Below are 6,721 nucleotides of genomic sequence, written 5' to 3'. Positions count from 1 at the left end.
GGCGCAGACTCGGTCGGGCCTGCGTTTTGTGCCCGTCCCAGGTCCGAGCAGCTCAGGTGATGAGGTGTTTGGCGAGCGCTATTGCTGCGACTTATCACCTCCCTGCCGCTAGGTTATCTAGGTGTACAACCGGTGCACCTTCTCAGGCAGATGTTGACTGTCCAGACCCCCAAGAAGTTTTAGTTAACAAAGAAGCCTGCTTACAGTTTTATAGATAATGTCTCTCTGGGGCTGCAATTGCCCCCTTCTGGCTCTGGCTGCCTGTCAGCAGAGGGGGATGGTCTGCAGCTGGCTATCTCTGTTCAGTCCTTTGTTCTGTGCATGGGCCTGGCGGTGTCTTAGGTTAGGGCTGGCTTTTCGCATGGTAGATATCCCACAGTCTTGTTTGCTAGCCTAAATTATTTCGCTCAGATAGGGCTCAGGGTATTCAGGCCAGATCCTTACTCTAAGCGATGCAGCCCACGCAGCGCCTCCCTGCCCAGCCCCCGCTTGCTAGTGGCTTGTGCAGGTGTCTGCGCTGCTTCTCCTCTGGGGGAGTTACCATAGGGCTCGCAATCTGCAGGTTTTAATTGTTTATTTATTTTTCCTACCTGTTATGTTGCCCTCTGTGCTTCCAAGGCTCGGCACAGATTTGGCAGTGAGAAGGTTTCCTTGTGTTTGGAAACTTCTCTCTTTTTAAGACTCCCTTCCCGGGATGAAACTCCGTCCCTCCCTCTTTTGTCTCTTTTTTTGTCTTTTATATTTTTTCCTACCTCCTTTCGAAGACTTGGGTTGCTTTTCTGGGTGCCTGATGTCCTCTGCCGGCATTCAATAGTTGTTCTGTGGAATTTACTCGGTGTTTAAATGTTCTTTTGATGAATTTGTGGGGGAGAAAGTGTTCTCCCTGTCCTACTCCTCCGCCATCTTGGGAAATACCTCAAATTAATTTTTAAACTCATTGCAATCCCATTCAAAAATCTTAACAAATTTTTAAATAAAGTTGACAAACTGACATAAGTTTACATAATTCTTCACACATCTGTAAGTAAGCCAGGCACTCCTAACAAAGGACAAGATTGTAACACTTGCTCTACCAGTCATCAATAGTTACAAACCTATAGTAATTTAGAGAGTGTAATGCCATGCTACAGAAAGAAAAGCAGATATATAGAATAAAGTTATGTCCTATACTATTTTCTTGGGCTCCACATCATTGCAGATGGTGATTGCAGCCTTGAAATTAAAAGACACTTGCTCCCTGGAAGAAAAACTATGACCAACACTTACAGCATATTAAAAAATGGAAATATTACTTTACCAATAAAGTCCATATAGTCAAATTATGGTTTTTCTGGTAGTCATGTATGTATGTAAGAGTTGGACCATAAAGAAAGCTGAGCACTAAAGAATCGATCCTTTTGAACTGTGGTGTTGGAGAAGACTCTTGAGAGTCCTTTGGACAGCAAGGAGATCCAACCAGTCCATCCTAGAGGAAATCAGTCCTGAATATTCACTGGAAGCACTGTTGCTGAAGTTGAAGCTCCAATACTTTGGCCACCTGATACGAAGAACTGACTCACTGGGAAAAACCCTTATGATAACCCTGAAATATTGAAGGCAGGAGAAAGGGACGACAGAGGATGAGATGGTTGCAGGGCATCACTGACTTGATGGACATGAGTTTGAGCAAGCTTCGAGAGTTGGTGATGGACAGTGAAGCCTGGTGTGCTGCATAGAGCCCATGGGGGTTGCAAAGAGTTGGACATGACTGAGCGACTGAACTGACTGAATTGATGGAACAAAGTGGAGATATCCATCCACAAATAAAGACTATTTAATGATATATCAAGGTATTGACTAGGTGATCCTGTTTCCAATAATTGGGCTTGGACACTGGTCCTAGTTTTTCTTTTCTAGCTTAATGTTGCCTTAATAGACAGAAGTAGTGTTTGTTGTAAGATGTAGGCAACCTATGTTAATTTTGTGGTCTGAAGTGCTTAGCTATCACATGAAAAAAGATAATTTGATCCCTATGATACCATACACAAATAACTTCTTCATGGATTGTAGACCTAAATGCAAAAAGCAAACTGACAAAGATTTAGTATTAATGTAATGTTTACCCAAGCTAATTCTGTGTTTATGATAAAAGAAGAGTATTATAATTCAGTTATATTTACAGAAATGTAAGGTAAAATCTCTTGCTGTGGAAATAGTATCTTCCCTTTTTCCTACCGTATATTTCTATACAAAAGCACACAATTACACACATATATAGTCATTTTGAAAGTGAATATACCTGACAACTATAATTCATGGATATATTATTTCTGATTATATTCAATTTGAACTTTGACTGCTTTTTAAAAGTCACCTCAAAACTAATTATCCTTTATTGTCAAGCTTATAATTTTTATTTCTTGTCTACTGATGCTGCTACTTAACTGATGATTTTATTTTCTCCCTCCATCTCACATGGTTCTTCATAACATATCTATATTCCCCATTCCTATGAATGGTGTAATCTCTCTAATCCTTTCACATAACATCTTTTCTTTCAAATATCTTAAGATATCTATTGCTAGAGAAATGTTTCAATTATATGACATATAATATATGTCACATATTATATATTTTATACATATATATATATATCTAAGAAGAATTTCTATGATAAAGAAATGATTGTAAGGAGACACAAACAGTGAAAGGGAAATACGAGAAGCATTAAAAAAAACTCTTAACTAAACACATTTAATTGATTTAATTCAATATTTCAGAATTAATTCATTTAGCAAGCTCAATTTAAATATATGCACTGTGAACACTGTACAGAAATAAATGTAAGAGATTTTTTAAACCTCAAATAAATAGTTTGCTCACTAGAGGTGCATTTTACTAACCAATATGACATTTGAACCCATATTTCAACTCTTGTTTCACATAGTGTTTTTTATGTGGCTGTCATTGTTGCTGCATTTCCATCCTGCAAGATTACCGCCCTTAAGTTAGACAACTAGAAATTTGTTATGTAATCAATAAATTGATTGCAAGTTATTTAAATACTATAGATACAAACTTTATAGTAGATTTTAAAACCAAGAATTTAAGATCAAGAATTATTTTAAAAACTAATGCTTTCAGTTGGTGATTTATAAAATATGAATGATCACCAGAAGATGGATCATTAGCACCATGGACCTGTTAAATAAAAGTGAATTCTGCTTACAGGGAAATTTTAATGTCATACACTCCAAATGGCTAATAATTTGTCACTTCGCTAAGACAAATACAGCAAAGACTGTTAAAAGAGAAAGGCAAGGCAAATGTGAGTTGCACTGATGCAGGTGATACCTCTTTTTCTTGGACTATATTTCATGATTAAAGCTCTTCTGAAGTAAAAAAAAAAAAAAAAAGACAAATATGTAGGGTGCCTGGGCCAACTTAAGAAAGGCACATTAGTGTCTGTTCAGTTCAGTTCAGTCGCTCAGTCATGTCCAACTTTTTGCGACCCCACAAACCACAGCACACCAGCCCTCCCTGTCCATCACTGCTCCCGGAGTTTACCCAAACTCATATCCATTGATTCGGTGATGCCATCCAACCATCTCATCCTCTATCGTCCCCGTCTCCTCCTGCCCTCAATCTTTCCCAGTATCAGGGTCTTTTCAAATGAGTCAGTTCTTTGCATCAGGGGGTCAAATTATTGGAGTTTCAGCTTCAACATAAGTCCTTCCAATGAATACTCAGGACTGATCTCCTTTAGGATGGACTGGTTGGATCTCCTTGCTGTTCAAGGGACTCTCAAGAGTCTTCTCCAACACCACAGTTCAAAAGCATCAATTCTTCAGCGCTCAGCTCTCTTTATAGTCCAACTCTCACATCCATACATGACTAGTGGAAAAACCATAGCCTTGGCTAGACAGACCTTTGTTGGCAAAGTAATGTCTCTGCTTTTTAATATGCTGTCTAGGTTCGTCATAACTTTCCTTCCAAGGATTAAGCATCTTTTAATTTCATGGCTGCAGTCACCATCTTTAGTGATTTTGGAGGCCCTCCCCCCAAAATAAGTCAGCCACTGTTTCCACTGTTTCCCCATCTATTTCCCAGGAAGTGATGGGACTGGATGCCATGATCTTAGTTTTCTGACTGTTGAGCTTTAAACCAACGTTTTCACTCTCCTCTTTCACTTCCATCAAGAGGCTCTTAAGTTCTTCACTTTCTGCCATAATGGTGGTGTCACCTGCATATCTGAGGACATTGATATTTCTCCCAGCAATCTTGATTCCAGCTTGTGCTTCAATGAGTCCAGCATTTCTCATGATGTACTCTGCATATAAGTTAAATATGCAGGTGACAATATACAGCCTTGATGTACTCCTTTTCCTATTTGGAACCAGTCTGTTGTTCCATGTCCAGTTCTTTTGTTTGTTTGTTTGTTTCAGCTGTTTTAAGTCAAAGATCTTTATTTTTGGCTTCTTTTTAAAGAAAGCTCTTCTAAGAATTACATATGAAAGATCATGCATAAATCACACTTCTTCATGGATTAATAAAAATACAGTTTTCATGATTTGTAAATATCTGTTTTTAGGGGATCCAGAGAGCTGGAAAAATGCTGCTGGGTTTTTCTGGCCTACCACTGAATTGTCTATAAGTCAATTAGAAGGACGCATGTGTATCGTGGGTACGTTATTTCCCACCAAGAGAAACAGAGCCTCAGCATCTGGACCGTGCTTATCTCAGGAAATTGGCAGTGACTGGCTCTGAAGGGAAGTTGGTTCTGCTGGAGCGGCACGAGGGCGCTGCTTCCTCCCAGGGGAAGTGGGCACAGATGCAGACCCCGGCGGAGCTTGGGGCACAGCCAGTGACTCATTCACTGCTCTTCACCAGCCAGACCTCGTTGCGACGTCCGTACGTCCATAGGGCTTCATGGGAGGGTCATACCCAGTGCAGAAGTAGAAGTCAGTCTGGTACTTGGCTGTGCTCTCCAGGGCAGACCACAGCTGGACGGCTTGGGCAGCGTAATCAGCTGCCTTAGCATAACCACCAAACTGCGTGGAATAGACAGTGATGCCTTCCCTGTCTTCGATCTTAATGCTGTCATCGCTCGGAGCTGGCGGGTCGCTTTGAAACTTGTTTGGAATCCAGAACCAGACTTTTAATTTCTTCTGTAGGTCCCCATCGTCACTGGGGAACACAGCAAAGGAAATAGGAACTGTCATCCCCATTCCGAGTCCCTTATCATTGGAGCCTCCCACATACTTCATGACTTTCGGCATTACCTCCCTCAGAGCCTCATCCACAGGCTTATCTGTCACTTCCACTGTGGCAAACTTCCCGCCTTCACAGGCCCTCTCCTCATAGAAGACATCTCCCTTGCTCCCTTTGCTCAGGACCTGCCAAGGCCAAGTCTCTACGCTCCCGAACAGTGAGTTCTTGATCATGCCCAACATGGTGTCGCAGTGGTGCTCAGGACACACGGGGAAACACGGGGTAGGGGAAAAGGGTCCATGTCCAGTTCTAACTGTTGCTTTCTGACCTGCATACAGGTTTCTCAAGAGGCAGGTCAGGTGGTCTGGTATTCCCATCTCTTGAAGAATTTTCCACAGTTTATTGTGATCCACACAGTCAAAGGCTTTGGCATAGTCAATAAAGCAGAAATAGATGTTTTCCTGGAACTCTCTTGCTTTTTTGATGATCCAGTGGATGTTGGCAATTTGATCTCTGGTTCCTCTGCTTTTTCTAAAACCAGCTCGAACATCTGGAAGTTCATGGTTCACATATTGCTGAGGCCTGGCTTGGAGAATTTTGAGCATTACTTTACTAGCATGTGAGATGAGTGCAATAGTTTGAACATTCTTTGGCACTGCCTCTCTTTGGGATTGGAATGAAAACTGACCTTTATTAGTCTTGTGGCCACTGCTGAGTTTTCCAAATTTGCTGGCATACTGAGTGCAGCACTTTCACAGAATCTTCTTTTAGGATTTGAAATAGCTCAACTGGAATTCAGTCACCTCCACTGGCTTTGTTCATAGTGATGCTTCCTAAGGCCCACTTGACTTCACACTCCAGGATGTCTGACTCTAGGTGAGTGATCACACCGTCATGATTATCTGGGCCATGATTATTAATGTCTGTAGGTAATATAATTGTCCAGGACTAATAGAACAAATTCCGCTGAAGCAGTGCTGTATAAATTGGGCTTTATAGCTAAATCTTTTGTGTAAACCTATGGCAGTAGGAAATTTACTAAGAGAAAAGAATTACACTGTATTTTCCCCTATCTATAGAAAGAAACACTTCAGTTATCTTAAACGCTAATACACCTGTAGTTAATCAATAAATTAGTCCTTGAACAAAATACTTTTATTGTTTGCAAGGTTCCAAACACTGTGACGGGTGTGTCGTACAGGACACAGAGAAATCTGTGATCTAATCACAGTTCTCTAAGACCCAACAACATAGATAGGAGAAATAATCCCACAAATCTAAATACAATAAAGATTGGAAAAGCATGTAAGGCAGTAATAGAAATATGTGCTAATGTCATACTAGATAATTTGCAAAATGAATGGTTTAGTTTAAAATTTTTATAGAAAAAATAAATAATTTCTGGCTACAGCAGTAGTAGACATTTCTCAGAGAGGAAGAGGGGAGTGGGTAGAAACTGAAGGTAGAAATAAGTTAATTATATCATTACATATGATATATCTGAGATGATTACACATGTAGAAGAATGTGT

The 6,721-nt window shown here is 40.4% G+C and overlaps 1 pseudogene; it reads right to left on the bottom strand.

The window, feature by feature from the left end:
- Positions 1 to 4,425: 4,425 nt before the first annotated feature.
- Positions 4,426 to 5,445, bottom strand: LOC133248955 (heme-binding protein 1-like; annotated as a pseudogene).
- Positions 5,446 to 6,721: the final 1,276 nt, after the last annotated feature.

Source organism: Bos javanicus, chromosome 5, assembly GCF_032452875.1.
Source record: "Bos javanicus breed banteng chromosome 5, ARS-OSU_banteng_1.0, whole genome shotgun sequence".
Classification (NCBI taxonomy): domain Eukaryota; kingdom Metazoa; phylum Chordata; class Mammalia; order Artiodactyla; family Bovidae; genus Bos; species Bos javanicus.
The sequence above is the reverse complement of the archived record's forward strand: the minus strand, read 5'-3'. Positions and strand labels throughout refer to the sequence as shown.